This window comes from Delphinus delphis, chromosome 5 (assembly GCF_949987515.2).
Source record: "Delphinus delphis chromosome 5, mDelDel1.2, whole genome shotgun sequence".
In the NCBI taxonomy this organism is placed as follows: Eukaryota; Metazoa; Chordata; class Mammalia; order Artiodactyla; family Delphinidae; genus Delphinus; species Delphinus delphis.
The window spans coordinates 7,461,481-7,477,431 of NC_082687.1; the positions used below are offsets into that span (position 1 = coordinate 7,461,481).

A 15,951-nucleotide genomic window follows, 5' to 3' on the forward strand; every position below is an offset into this window, starting at 1 on the left:
CTACTGGGGACACCTATATCACCCATTTACAACCCTTCCTTGGGTAATGATATATCAGGGCCTTCAGTTTCCTGGCCCATGTGGGATTACTCTGAGAGCCCAGAAATGCCATAGGTCTGTCAGTGGTTGTGTTAGATTTTGATAACTGCTGGAACTGATTTAGCCTCCTAGGTGTCAGGGACTGAGTTAAACACGTCACACACATATCTTGTTGAATCCTCAGAGCAGTCCTATGATGAGGATTTTATTACATCATTTCATATTAGCCAAAAGGCTAGGTAGGTAGGTGGCTTTCGCTCAGTAAGCACTTAAAGGGCAGGGAAGGGTTGCATTAGAAAACGTAATGGGAAAGGAAGCTGTAGAGATGATATTTATACACAGACACACACACACACACACACACACACACACACACACACACACACACACACACACATCAAAAATCAAGTTTTGAGGCGTTTTGGTGTCCAAGTTAAGCCTGTCCTGCTTCCTTCCTTTTCTGGCCTTGATCATCTGGGCTCTGTCATCATCTGTTTCAGCCAGCACGATGACAATTTAAATCCTAGAATCTGCTATGCTTGGCTCTTCTCATTTAGAAAAGAAGATTGAAATTGGCTCTTAGATCTGAGCTTACTTTTCAGTCACAGGCAGACTAAACCTTCAGGTGGAAGATAGTTCAGTTTTCCTGTTGGCAGTGGTTCTCAAATACCAGTGCACACAGGAATAAACTAAGAAACATCTTAAAATGCAGATTTCTGAGCTCCGCTTAGTTAGATTTTGATTCAATAGGTCAGAGGTGGCTCCTTGAGATCTGTATTTTAAACAAATTTAGATTTAACAGTGAGAATCGAGGTGATTCAGATTCAAGTGACCTAGGAGCCACGTTACGAAAAATGTTAATTCGAGGTCTTATGAGATGTACGCAGGAGTAATCCACACTGTGGGCCTGCTTCCTTGTCAGTCCCGTCTTCAAAATTGTCTTAGGGAGGACCTCAAATATTCTGCTAAAGACAATAACTATAATATACATATAATATTTACTAATATTATATTTATTCATAACAACCATGGATAGAGAGTTAAACAGTGCTTCCAAGCTACCTAGAAGTGTTCTCAGCCATATCTAATCAACCAGGATACAGGTCCCCTGCAGAAATGTGGGGTTCTCCAGCATCAAGGCTGGAGAATCTTCTCTGTCTGTGCAGAGACTATTCGTGCTCTTTCATATCCACATGTTCCTCCACATTTCCCAGCTTCCCTTGGAGTTGGTTTGGCCCTGTGACTGGGTCCTGGCCAATGGAATGTGGACAAAAGTAAAGAACCATTTCCAGGCCTGATTCCTAAAATACCCAGCATAGTCTTTCACTCTCTTTTTCTTTCCTCCCTCAACTTCAGATAGGTAATGCCAGGGTGAGATTGAAGCTGCAAGATGATAGAAAAATAGGATGGAAACAGCCTGGGCTCCTGGGTCATTGTCTACAGGAGAGCGACTTTGAATTGTGACACAAGCAACAGTAAGCCTCTATTGTACTAAGCCCCCACATTTGGGGCTAATTTATTTTAGCAGCACAGTCTATCCTCTCCTAACACTGCTGTTATTAACAACTGATCGATAGTCATGATGGAAATATTTCCTTTACTTTGGCAGAATAGACTAATTTGAACTGAACTCCCCATTGTACCAATAACCTAGCAGAACAAAGCCTGGGCAATCTTACCATTGCCCCTTCAAACCAATAGCCCACACAGAACTATTCCAACCAAATATTTGCTGAAAAGTATAAAAGTTAGTCCTGTTTAGCATGCAAGGAATAGCTACCCACTTTTTCTTTTTTCTTTTTTTTGATAGATAAGAAGTGGATTTATTTAGAGAGAAACAGACAGAGTGTGGGCCATCTCAGAAGGTGAGAAAGGTACCAGGGTATGGGGTTGTCAGTTTTCATAGGGGTGGGTAATTTCATAGGCTAATGAGTGGGAGGAGTATTCCAGCTACTTTCGGGAACGGGGTGGGGGGGTGGATTTCCAGGAATTGGGCCACCGCCCACTTTTTGATCCTTCTGGTCGGCCTTGGAACGGTCATGGCGCCTGTGGGTGTGACATTTAGCTTGCTGATGTGTTACAGTGAGGTATACTGAGGCTCCTCAAGGTCTAGTGGAAGTCGACTTGTCCACCATCTTGGACCCATTTGGTTCCAATCAGTTTATGTCATGTCCTTGGGCTATGTCATTCTTTCAAAGGCTATGCCCTGCCTCTTTTCCCCCAGTTTCATTCCCCTCTCAGAGATTTTACTCCCATATTCTTACGGGAAGCAAAAGGGCAATAGTCCGTCTTCTGTAACTGCTTCAAGGCTGAGTAGGGACATCGACTCTGCCTGTCAGGGAGTAAAAACCTCTGGATGCCTGACCTAGGGGCCCCAAGGGCAGGACAGCTTCTTGTTTTGAGTTGTTATGGGTGGAATCCTTGCATGGTCATCATCTTGATGTGGAACTTGTTGTAACTGCTTCCACAGCCTTTCTATGAATCTCCTTGATGATGAATTGCTTTTTGTAAGAGCACAGAGTACAAGAATAACTATAAATGACAGAAGACTTAAAAGGCATAGTTAAACGTCTGATTACAGTGTAATCAATAAACAAACTTGGTTACAATTTCTGGCCCTATGCCTCAAACTTGATCACAAACCAACCTTTTCTTTACTGCTTCATCAACAGAAAATTATGAACTCCCTCAAATCTCAGAAAGAAATGGTGTCCATGAATTAAATGGTTCTTACAATCAACAGCTGCTACATAATCTATGGCAAAATAGAAACTAACACGGCATCTGAAAAGATGAAAAATAATGAAAACCTAAGAAGGTACTGCTACCACTCATCAAATTTCTTAAGAATGCGATCACTTAACTTGGCCCATTATCTTTCCCATAAATGTTGAATATTCACTTTATTTACTAAGCTGAGAAAAATTGGTTTTCTTTCTGTGTGTGCTGCAGCAGTGTTTTCCAGATGCCCGTCATGACCTCTCAGTGGGTTATAAATCAATTCGGGGAGTTGAAACAATTATAAGCAGCATTATAAAAGAAACATAAGAGACATTATCGAAGTGTGTCACAAATAGTAAGGGTAAGTATTATATTTTATGAAAGTTGTTTCTGATTAAGCACACACACGCAATTCTTGTTATCAAGGTAGTTATGCTTTACTTAGTTGCCTTGAGCAGTGAATTAGCAAATACTGAATCATTGCTCCTAGAAGACATGCAGGGTTAGGTTCCTGTGAATCTCTGGTCACAACATTTTCATCCACTGATCAATACATAACCTTGTTTTATGTGTGTTTCTGTTTAAAGACACCTTATTAATAAACACGTTTTATTTATTCATTGACATTAAACTCACGGCCAACAGCACTATAACTTATGCCTTAACAAAGCTCATCTAACATGTATTTCCTCCATATGACACATCACAGCCTTTCTTGCACTCTGGAACACTAGATAGCACTTCAGCACTATGCTTGGGAGCCATTTTAGGCAATGAAATCACCAACAAAAAGCACAAAATACAAAAATGTGGCACTAAATAGACCAAAAAGGACATGCTTACAGTATGAGAGTTGAAATTAGAAGGCTGTTACCTTGTTTGACCTCAGCTAGGAATTTGCATATAAGGCAACTCAATTTTTTTGATGCTCTGTGCAAGCACATGTCGATTGGCCATAAAATGACTGTAAATATTGATTTTGGGGTTACAAATAAACAATAAGGACAGAAAACATATCAGTGGTTGCTAGTTGCTTTTTTTTTTCCAACTATTTCTTTTAGATCTATCCATGTTGATATACAGAGTTCTAGTTCATTCCTTTTTAACTGCTACATAGTTATTCCATCATATAAATATATCATTCTTCATTTATCTGGTCCCCTACTGATGGACGTTTGGGTTGTTGCATTTTTTGCTAACACAACAAACAGCAAAATGAATATCATTGTGCGTATTTTTCAAAATGAAAAAAAAATTTTTAATTTAAGTATAGCTGATTTCAAAATGAAAGATTTAAAATCTACTCTTTAGTAACTTTCAAATATGCAATACAGTATTACTAACTATAGTCACCATGCTGAACATTACATCCCCATGACTTATTTATTTTATAACTGGAAGTTTGTACATTTTGACCCCCTTCACTGTTTTCAGTTATATCCCACTCCTTGCCTCTGGCAACCAACAATCTATTCTCTGTATCTATGAGCATGATTTTGTTCATTTGTTTCTGTTGCTGTTTTTTAAAATTCACATATAAATGAGATCATATGAAATTTGTCTTTCCCTGTATGACTTACTTCACTTAGCATGATGCCTTCAAGGTCCACCCATGTTGTCGCAGATGGCAAAATTTCCTTATTTTTTATGGCTGAACAATATTTCAATGTGTGTGTATGTATGTGTGTATGTGTGTGTGTATATATATATATATATATATATATACACATATATATGTGTGTATATATATATGTATATATACACACATATATATGTATATATATTTAGTTTTCTTTATCCATTAATCCATCAATGGACACTTAGGTCATTTCCATATCTTAGCTAAATAATGCTGCAAAGAACTTGGGAATGCTTACTTTTTTTTTTTTTTTTTGCGGTACGCAGGCCTCACTGTTGTGGCCTCTCCCGTTGCGGAGCACAGGCTCCGGATGCGCAGGCTCAGCGGCCATGGCTCACGGGCCCAGCCGCTCCGCGGCATGTGGGATCCTCCCGGACCGGGGCACAAACCCGTGTCCCCTGCATCGGCAGGCGGACTCTCAACCACTGCGCCACCAGGTAAGCCCTGCTTACATTTTTTGAGTTAGCATTTTCGTTTTCTTCTAATAAATACCCAGAAGTGGAATTGTTGGATCATATGATAGTTTTATTTTTAATTTTTTGAGGAACCTCCATACTGTTTCCCATAGTGGTTGCACCAGTTTACATTTTCACCAACAGCGCACAAGTGTTCCCTTTTCTCCACATCTTTGCCAACATTTGTTATTTCTTGTCTTTTTGATAAAAACCATTCTAACAGGTGTAAGGTGATATCTTATGTGGTTTTGATTTCCATTTCTCCGATGATTAGTGATGTTAAGTATCTTTTCATGTACCTGTTGGTCATCTGTATGTCTTCTTTGGAAAAACGTCTATTCAGATCTTCTGCTCATTTTATTAAAAAAAAAAAAATTGGATTTCCCTGGTGGTCCATTGGTTAAGACTCTGTGCTTCCACTGGGGGCGGGGCATGAGTTCAATCCCTGGTCAGGGAAGTTCTGCATGACACGTGGTGCAGCCAAAAAGAAAAAAATTATTGAAGTGTAGTTGATTTACAATGTTCTGTTAATTTCTGCTGTACAGCAAACTGACTCAGTTATATATATATATATATATATATATATATATATTTAATATTCTTTTGCATTATGGTTTATCACAGGATATTGAATACAGTTCCCTGTGCTCTGCAGTAGAACTTTGTAGTTTATCCATCCCATATACACTAGTTTGCATCTGCTGACCACACGCTCCCAGTCCTCACCCCACCACCCCCGACCATGGCAACAACGTCTGTTCTCTATGTCTGTGAGTCTCTTTCTGTTTCATAGATATGGTCATTTGTGTTGTATTTTAGATTTCCACATACAAGTGATATAATATGGTATTTATCTTTCTCTATCTGACTTTGCTTAGTATGATAATCTCTAGGTCCACCCATTTTCCTACAAATGGCATTATTTCATTCTTTTTCATGGCTAAATAATATTCCATTGTGTGTGTGTGAGTATATATATATATATATATATATATATATATATATATAATATATACCACATCTTCTTTATCCATCCATCTGTTGATGGACATTTAGGTTGTTTCCATGTCTTGGCTATTGTAAATAGTGCTGCTATGAACATAGGGGTGCAAATATCTGCCCATTTTTAAATCAGATTGTTGTTTGCTCCTGAGCTGTATAAGTTCTTTATATATTTTCAGTATTAACCCCTTACAAGATGTATGATTTGTAAATGTTTTCTCCCATTCAGTAGCTGCCTTTTCAGTTTGTTGCTGGTCTCCTTTCCTGTACAGAAGCTTTTAAGTTTGATTTAATTTAACTTGTTTATCTTTACTTTTCTTACCTTTGTTTTTGGTGTCAGATTAAAAAAATCATCACCAAGACTGACATCAAGGAGTTTGCCATCTGTGTTTTCTTCTAGTAGTTTTATAGTTTCAGGTCTTACATTCAAGTCTTCAATCCATTTTGAGTTAATTTTTATGTATGGTGTAAGGTAGTGGTCCAGTTTCATTCTTTTCCATGTGGCTATCCATTTTCCTGACACTTTTTATTGAGATACTGTCCTTTCCCTACTGTTCATTTTTGGTTCCTTTGTTGTAAGTTATTTGACCTTATGTGCATGGGTTTATTTCTGGCCTCTCTCTCTGTACCATTGATCTATGTGTCTGTTTTGATGCCAATACCAAGTTGTTTTGATTACAGTAGCTTTGTTTTATAGATTGCAGTCAGAAAGTGTGATGTCTCTAGCTTTGTTGTTTTTCAAGATTGCTTTGGTTATTTGGGATCTTTTGCTGTTCCATAGAAATTTTAGGATTGTTTTTTCTGTTTCTGTGGAAAATGCTATTAGAATTTTTATGGGGATTGCATGGAATCTGTAGATTGCTTTGGGCAGGATGGACATTTTAACAATATTAATTCTTCCAATCCATGAGCACAAAATATTTTTCCATTTATTTGTGTCTTCTTCAATTTCTTCTGTTAATGTCTTATAGTTTTCAGTGTAAAGGTCTTTCCCCTCCTTGGTTAAATTTATTCCTAGATATTTTATTCTTTCTGATGCAATTATAAGTGGGATTGTTTTCTTAATTTCTCCTTCTGGCAGTTCTCACAAAAATCTTTTAATTGCTCAGTTTGAACAATATAAATGCTGAAGTAGGACAAAAATTTCATAATGACTTCAATGTCAGTAGAAAGGACATTAGATGACGTTTGAACAGCATTTGCAGAATATGGCAGGATAGCCAACACCTTACATTCATGTTTTGCTTCAACTTTGACTAAACATTGTCTGCACTTTCATGCAAATATCTAGCAGAATTTGTATTCATGGTTTTGCCACCAAAAGCAGTACAGTTTTCTCATTAACTCCTAACACAATAATAGAACCTTTCTGAAGTCTCATCTGGAAGAGACTTTACTCACAATAGCCTTATAAGTAACGCTTTTTCATGAGAAAAGTAATTGTACAAACAAAGGGAACATGTTTTCTGCATTATGGCTATTTGCATCTATAGCTATGTTGTAAAAAGATAAGGCATTAGATTTTCCATAAGCTCTGTAACAATAAGTGGAACTATTACATTTTTATTGTTGTAATAGATTTCACCCTGATAATTTATTTGTAATTTTGGGATAAGAAAATACTTCTGGCAGCAGCACATTCCAACAGTTATTTGAGATGAAGGCAGATGATATCCAGTGTGGAAAGCCATTACAGCTTCTGCTGTGATTATTTTATCTTCTTCATCTGAATGTCCCATAAAAATTTATTATTTTATCACATCTTTGGCAGTAGTTGAAGAAATTACATTTCTTCTATTTAGTTACTATTTTATACTGATTTATATCTGTCTTTCTACAATTTTTAAAACATTAAATCAACAATTGGGAATTGTACAGAGAATTTCCAAAGGGCTTTTTCCTCATTTAATCAATGTTCACTGATCAGAAAATTTATTACAAAATTTATATTATGTTTTGGCATTTTGGGATTCAAATATACACAAATTAAAGGCCACACAGCAAGGAATGAAAATTGAATTTGATAGCATCACTGTCGTGATGGTGTGTTTGTCATTCACAAGTAAGAACTCATAACTAGCTGTAAGCAGGGTTTGAACTGTTGAAAGAGTTGCAAACTTGTGAACTACTCAAGAACTGATGTAAAAAGATGAACTTCCCCTTTGCACAAGGAAGAGCTGTACTCGTAGGGCACAGTATTACTGAGTTAATGTTTTGGGCAGCCTGGCTTTCAGGGATCGGTGGACTTTCAGAAAGTCCAGATGTGCTAGTGAGGCCACTGGAATGAGGCACTTACTGATTGGCTGTTGTCCTGAAACATGGGGTTGTCCCTGATTGGCAGACTTTCGGAAGCTTGGATGTCATTGATTTGCTAACTCACAGAAGCTGTTACTGGAGTGAGGCTCTTGCTGATTGGGTGATTTTTCAGAACATGAGCACTGATCTATCCCTAATTAATGGTGGTTCCCTCCTTATGACTTGGGACTTTAGCCAAAGAACAGTCTTTTCTTTCCTTATGTATGAAAAATATGTATTTTAATTCTAAGTCCCTCCTTCTGGTTTTCCCTCAGCCAGACCTGCAGGAGAGGGCAACTCGCGTTGTACAGATGTGTGGAGGAATAATTTGGGGCTGGAGTTGCCATTTAAGAGACTTAAGCTCCAGTTACTGTGGTGGAAAAATAGCACCAACTTTTCATAAGTATTGAGAAGAGCTGAATATAGGACACTTAGGTAGACCCGACCAAGTCAATACAGGAAGCAGGAAAGGTCATTTAAATACAGGACACGTCCTGTGCATTCAGGAGGACACGCAACCGACCCCAACCGCATCTCTGGCCCTGTTCCTCTCCTTCCAGGGTCTCGAGGGTTCTCAAAGGGGTGGGGCCCAAGTTGAAGCTGGATGGTTTCAGAAGTCCCATGCCACATTAAAGAGACACTGAGAAGTTTAAGTCGAGTAGTAACATGATTAGATTTGCATTTTAGAAAGATTATGCCAGCATCTGGGTGATAGATTCAGGGGTAGGGCCCAGAGACTGGAACCAGGCATGCCTGTTAAGAGGTTCAGCACTCAGGACAAGGAAAATTAATAATTTACTTATAATATTTCATAAATAACTGTTAAAGTTTAAAATTTTATTTTATTAATTTATTTTTAATTTAAAAGACATCATTTTACCAATAATCTTAGGAAAGTTTGGGCAGTGACAAGGAAGGGACTCAAACTTGGCAAAGAACCATGAAATTCATAATAGCTCCCCCTACTAGGAGTCATGTGTGTGCTGGGTAAGGAGTGGTTTTGCATACATTACCTTCACTGTGTCATTATGAAGGAGGCAATTAATTTAGTACAGTGGCTAAGAGCCAGGTTCTGAGATCAGAATCATGGGGTTCAAATCTGGGTTCTGTCACTTATGGATCGTGCCACCTTAGGACTCACTTTCTTCATCCCTATGATGGAGATAACAGAGTTATCTTGTGTGATCATTTAAGGACTACATAAGATAATGGGCTTAGATTGCTGTGTACAGGGTGTATCTTGTTATAAATGCTAATATATAAATGTTATATAAATGTTAACTGTTATCATAACATAATTTTACAGATGAAAAAACTGAATCTTAGAAAGATTAGGTTACTTTTCCAAGGTCACATAGGAAAAGGCAGGGGTTTGACACAGATACATCTGACTTCAAAGCTTCCAATCTATATCATTACTCTCTACTAGCTCTAAATATCTGAGACACAGGTCTGGAGAAAATAAAATATGTGCCCATGAAAGAGGAAAACTTGAAGTTTTTTTTTTTTTCATAAGAAGAAAGGATTATGTGTTCTAGCAGTTGTTGTCTCAGTCATAATAAGACATTGGAAGCTAAGACAGGCCAACAGACATGTCTATTACTTGAGGTTCAGTTATAACGTCTTCTTTAATCAAGCTATCTCACACAACATTATGCCAACTAGAACCTTGGTGGAAATGGAATACGGAATCTGGAAGAAATGGTTACCACTTTTTAAAAGACTATGGTTGTTTTAAAAAAAACTTAATACAGTGTCTGTTTTTTTAAATTGCACTGACATTAATTCAATATCGGGCAGTGGAAGGTTTTTGCCATTTCAACTTCCATCAGTCAAAGATGTCCAGTAGGGATGTTATACATCTGGTCACACAGAGAACACCTATTCAAGTGGCTTCTGCTGTGAACTAGTTTGAGTCAACTTAAAATAATCTGAGTTGGAACATTCTCCCTGTGTCTCCGCTGCTATTGCTATTCTTGCCTTACTTTTGACGTTTGGCTCAGCTACTGTTTATCCAAATTTAAGGAAACAGGAAGACAGATAGTTCAAAGTCATGGTAATAGAGTAGCCTCTAGATTAAGAGTTCCATTCCAAACGCTTTCTTTAAGAACAGAATAACAATCCTAATTAAGGGTTTATAGATAGCTTTTTTAGTTACTAAATTGATGTAGACCTCTGAGCCCAGATCTTAAATTTTAGTTAATTGTTTGGTTTCCACAATAAATTGAAGTTTTTGTTTCCCTTTAGGTAGACCTTATTAAAACCGCAGTTTTCACTTCTCAATTTACAGAACTTGAAATGGGTTAATTACTTTTTTTCCCCCTAACAGCTTCATTGAGGTGTCATTGACACACAATAAAGTGTACATATATAAAGGGTACAATTTGATGTTTTGACATATGTACACACCCATGAAACAATCACCACAATTAAGACAGAAGTATCCATGAAAATTTCCTCATGCCCCCTTTAAAAATCCCTTCTTTCTACAGCCCCAAGGCATGAAGATATTGATCTATTTTCTTTCACTGTAGCTTAACATGTGTGGTAGGCAGAATTTTAAGACGATCCCCAATGACCCTCCCTTTTGTACAATCCTCTCTCCTTTGAATGTGGAGAGAAGGAGTAAATATGATGAAGTATCATTTCCATGATTGATCTCTGGTGGCCTTGGCCTACAGCGGCTTGAAGCAGGGTTTCAGATCCCAGCCAGAGATTGAGGTCAGGTCGCGGCGGTGAGAGCACCGAATCCTAGCCACTAGAACAGTGGTCAGTGACAAGGCCCTGGCCCTACGGCTTTGCAGAAAAAGAATTCCCACAAAGATGGAAAGTAGTGAAACAAGTAGAGTATTTATTAGGGAAAAAAGAAGTACAGTACGTGGGGATAGACACAAATGGGTGGGCTCAGAGAGAGAGTCGTGCCCTCGTGGCAGTTTGGATCACTTATATGGGGCATTTCTTCTGGGTTTCCTTTGGCCAATCATTTTGATTTGCCTGGTTCAAAGTCTGTATTTGGTATAGCTCAGGATTTTCCCATGTGTGCGTATGCAGCTCTTAGCCAAGATGGATTCTACCGAAGAGGCCTATGGGTAATGAGCATCAGTTGGCATCAGTTGGCATCACTCCGCTTTTGACCTCCAAGGAGCCTTTCTGCTCATGTGTAGTCGGGGAGGTCTCCTGATTTCGAGAATGAGGAATATGTGGTCTCTTATCTTCTATCTGGGCAGGGCCCAGCCTCCTCCATCATCCTGCTTTTATGAAGTTTCTGCTATTATGGAGTTTCTGTCCACAGTGGGGAAACTGTTCAGGCTGGGGCCCATCTATCTCCTGCCTCACGATGAAGTCCTGTTAATATGGCAAAAAGGATTTGGCCAATGTAATTAAGTGTACTAATCAGTTGACTTTAAGATAAAGAGATTATTTAGGTGAGGCTAAATGAGCCAAATAAGCCTTCCAAAAGCAAAAGTACACTTGGTGACTTGTTAGGCAGCAAGAGAAAACTAATATAGATTTTGGTACATGGAAGTGGGGTGCTGCCATAAGAAATTCTTAAAATGTGGGTGTAGCATTGGAATCAGACAATGGGTAGAGGCTGGAAAACTGTTAGTAGAAATATAGACGTTAAAGACACTGCTGGCGAGGTCTCAGAAGGAAGTGAGCAAAGACATTACTGGAATATGGAGGAAGAGGATTCTTGTTATCCTCGTGACAGAAAGCTTGGCAGAATTTTGGCCTTCAGTTACGTGGAAAGCAGAATTTGTAAGCACGGAACTTGGATATATAGCTAAGGAGATTTTTGAACAAAGTGTTGAAGCTTCTGCCTGGCTTCTTCTTGCTACTTATAACAAAATGCAAGAGGAGGGGCTTCCCTGGTGGCGCAGTGGTTGAGAGTCCGCCTGCCGATGCAGGGGACACGGGTTCGTGTCCCGGTCCGGGAAGATCCCACATGCCGCGGAGCGGCTGGGCGCGTGAGCCATGGCCGCTGAGCCTGCGCGTCCGGAGCCTGTGCTCCACAACGGGAGAGGCCACAACAGTGAGAGGCCCGCGTACCGCAAATAAATAAATAAATAAATAAATAAATAAAAATAAACAAAATGCAAGAGGAGAGAAAATACATTGAGAGAAAAACTGTTAAAGAGAAAGAAACCAGGACCTGACGGTATTGAAAGGTCTCTGCCTATCCAAATGGCAAAAGATGTTAAAATTAAGAAATTTGCCATCAGGAGAGAATGATCTAGAAAAAGCTGAGGGTATGACGCTACAATCCTTTGCTGAAACCTGGGAAAGTTAACAAAAGATCAGAATTCTCATGTTAATTCAGGTTAACGGAAAAGGAAGGCAGATTCAGTTCCCTGACCTCCACTAGTATCTGTTGTGTTGCTCCCAGAAGTGACTTAAGACTCCTTAAAATTTGATTAGGTCCTTTAAGCCACCCACGTAAACATGCTGTTTAGATAAGAACAAAGTGCTTGCTATGAAAACAGCTTCAAGGCAAATCTCTTTCCATTTCTTCCACTCCCTTTCAACCTTACTACTTTCCCTGTAATAGTTCTATATATAAATCCTGGAGTTATCACTGTTGGGTAGTAGCAAGTTACTTGGTTCACATCCTTTGATATTATGACATTTTAAAAAATCGGAATATTTTGAACAAGTACATGGAGAGACTTAGACTGTCAAGGTTTTCAATTCTTAGATTGGAGAACTGGTTTAGGGGTTACCCGCATTACAGCATACGTCTGGGGTTCAAGTGAATGGTGAGTTCAGGTGCCAGAACTTGTGCTAGACTTATGGTCTGGCTTTCTAGGTTGTCCTCCACGGCTAGCACAAATAACAGAGGTAACTGAGAGCTAGATCGACTGTAGGTATGCACTTTTGCACATCTAGCTACCTTACAATAAGTTTTAGTATTTTGAATATCTATTTTTAAAATTTAGTTTGGATACTAAATTGATACATTTTTAAGCTTCACACCACTGTTTATTTAGGTCAGAGAGATTTCTTGGGAGTTACTATTTATAGACTGTTAAAGACCCCTCAGGCAAGGTCCAGGCTGTTGCATGTGGACAGTTTCTTGAATTATAGCACAGAAACTTTAATACCTACCTCAGGAATGATAGGGGTCTTAAATAGGCAGTATATTCACTAAAGAAACCTAGAGTTTTCTTAGATTGCCAACCTTAGTAAGACAAGAAATGTCAGGGTGACAGAGTTTAAGTGGCTCTTTTCAGATATATTACACTGATTGTCTATATTTAAGATGCAAAACAGCCTTCCAGGAGCTATTTAATTAAGTGAAAGTAAGTCTAGTCCCTTTGGAATCGAATGGTTCAGTGAGCAAATACATACCAGCAAGTGAAGGAAGTGGGGTAACTTATTATGTGCTTCATAGACACAGTGACACTTTATAACCCCATATCAAGGATCCTAAACAGTGATTGGTTGAGAAAATTATCAAACTGACTTTAAATTTCGGCAGGTACAAAATTGTCATGCAAAAGCCCAGGACAGTGTGCCACTCAGTCCTCAAAGAGAAAGATAAGAAATCCTGGATTTTCAAAGTCCCTTTGAAGGCTTTTAAGGTAAGATGGACCCAACTGATTTCTTTGGAAAGAAATTCGAATTTCAGAGAAGCCAACTCGATTTAAAAAAATGAATAACCCTTATGATTAGACATTTTCCTTCCCTTTTGACTTGTCAAATTAAAATTATGTTTTAAAAGATAATGGAAAATTATGTGGTAAGTGGTGCTAATTCCACCTAGCAAAATATTGCATCACTGAAGAATCAGATTTGTTTTCCACAGCCATTATGTTAAAATATAAGTTGCTAATAGGAAAAGTATATGTACGATGAAGCACATATTTTATATCTAAAATATTAACAACGGAATGAGTGATTAGAATATTTTATGCATAATTCACTAAAGCTCCATTACTGTTATTTTTATGCAGAAAAACCATCTCTTTCAAATAACATTTAAACACTGACTGTATTAAGAAATGAACATGGATTTAGGAATTTGATTTAACACATTATGTTACATTTATTTCAAAGTTTGGCTAATCTAGTCAGTAATAAACTCTATGAGGATAGGACTCATATCTGTTCCCAGGGTTCAGTATATGGCCCACATTAGGCCTTCAAATGTTTGTTGAATGAATATCAGTTTACATTTAATTTTTTGGTCCCTGAAAAATCAACCTTTGGCCTAAAATAATAATAAATTGTTATTATTATTATTTTACCAATTGACATTAGGGTTTTAAAACTAGATTAAAATACTTCTACTTAGGATATCTGGAGAATCTGACTTCTTTCACACACTTTTTCTGTTTTATGCTATAATAATAGGCTTGGCAAATAAAAGACATGTTACTAAAAAATTGGTAAACTGAGGTAGAAACCTTGTAATTATCTGGTTGCTTTTATTAGTTTTGATAACAAATTAGATAACCAGATATAAATAACTACCTTGGGCTTTGAAACAGGGCTTTATTTAAGCTTTGCTTTTCAAGGTTTTATTAACTTGTTCAAATCTCATTTTGTTTGTGATAATACATAAAATAATCTGAAGGGGGTTCACACAATTCTGAAGCCTCTGCTTTCAGACTGACAAAACAGAGGCCATTTCTATAGTAGCTTTTCAAGCCGTTTACCTACCTGTGGACACAGTGGCAAGTAGCGTCGTGCATTGTTCTGCAGTAGATTTGAAAGAGAGCTAAAGTGGTCAGATTGCTGGATTGCAGTTCAGAAATGGGATGCACTTAACTCTGTCCTTCACTATAAGTTCCTTTCCAGGATACCATGTTTCCTCCAAATCACAGTGTAGACTGGTCTTCTGCAGAGTCTATGTAATAATTAGGTTTGGGACTGCAAAGTACAGTATAACCTCTGCTTACTAAACAGCTGCCCTTCCACATCTATGCCCCAGAGCTCTGCATTATAGTGTCCTGAGGTCACATCAGCCTCGTTTTTAATCTATAGCATTTTTGAAAGAGGTCTAGCTATTCTTGGCTTTCTGTTGAACAGCTATAAGAGTAAGCACATTTTTTTCCCCTCTCAATAGCTCTGGAACTGGGTCCTCTCTCCTGTGAAAATGCCAATACTTCTAGGACAGTCGATATTCACTGCGGTTTTATTATGCTTCCACTATCAACATTAAATTCAAGCAAGGCTATCTTATGACATACAATATTATAATCTATAAATCCAGTGGGAGTGCATGAAATAGAAGTAAAATTCCTCCTTCCTTTCTATAGTAATAGCATCATTATATCAAGAAATCCAATTTGCAGTAAACAGCGGTTTAAAATTTTGATTCTCATGAACTCAATGTCTATCCCAATGTATCAAAAATGTACATTAGATTGTTTCTGAATGTGGATTCTAACAGGAATGAAGGATCATGTTTTTAGAAGTCCCACATAATAATCGCTATCATTTATTGAGACTGTTAAATACCCGGAACAGTGCTACATGTTGCTTAGAGTAATAAGTATATATTCATCAGCAACATTTACAAAATAGCTTTTTCTGTGCTGTGGTTTGGAATACAGTGATCACCAAGACACTCTCCTGGACCTCAGGAGCTCTCAGTAGGGTGGGGGAACATATAAGTAGCCCCCAGGCTACTTTAAAACAGTGAAAACTGTGCAGCGCTACTAGCAAGGTGTGCAGAAGCTCCTGGGTGTAAAGAGGAGAGAGACACCAAACGCCTTTTGACATGGAGTCAGAGAATGTTTCTCAGAGAAAATTCTTCTGCTAAGATAATTGGGATAATCCTGAAGTGCAGGTATT

General features: G+C 38.1%; 1 long non-coding RNA gene across 1 annotated transcript; it reads left to right on the top strand.

Annotated features, from left to right (window-relative positions):
- Positions 1 to 1,445: 1,445 nt before the first annotated feature.
- On the top strand, positions 1,446 to 3,065 carry LOC132425720 (uncharacterized). The gene is made up of 4 exons (XR_009519483.1): positions 1,446 to 1,514; positions 1,850 to 1,904; positions 2,712 to 2,857; positions 2,992 to 3,065. It is a non-coding gene; the product is annotated as an uncharacterized lncRNA (long non-coding RNA).
- The last annotated feature ends 12,886 nt before the right edge of the window (positions 3,066 to 15,951 follow it).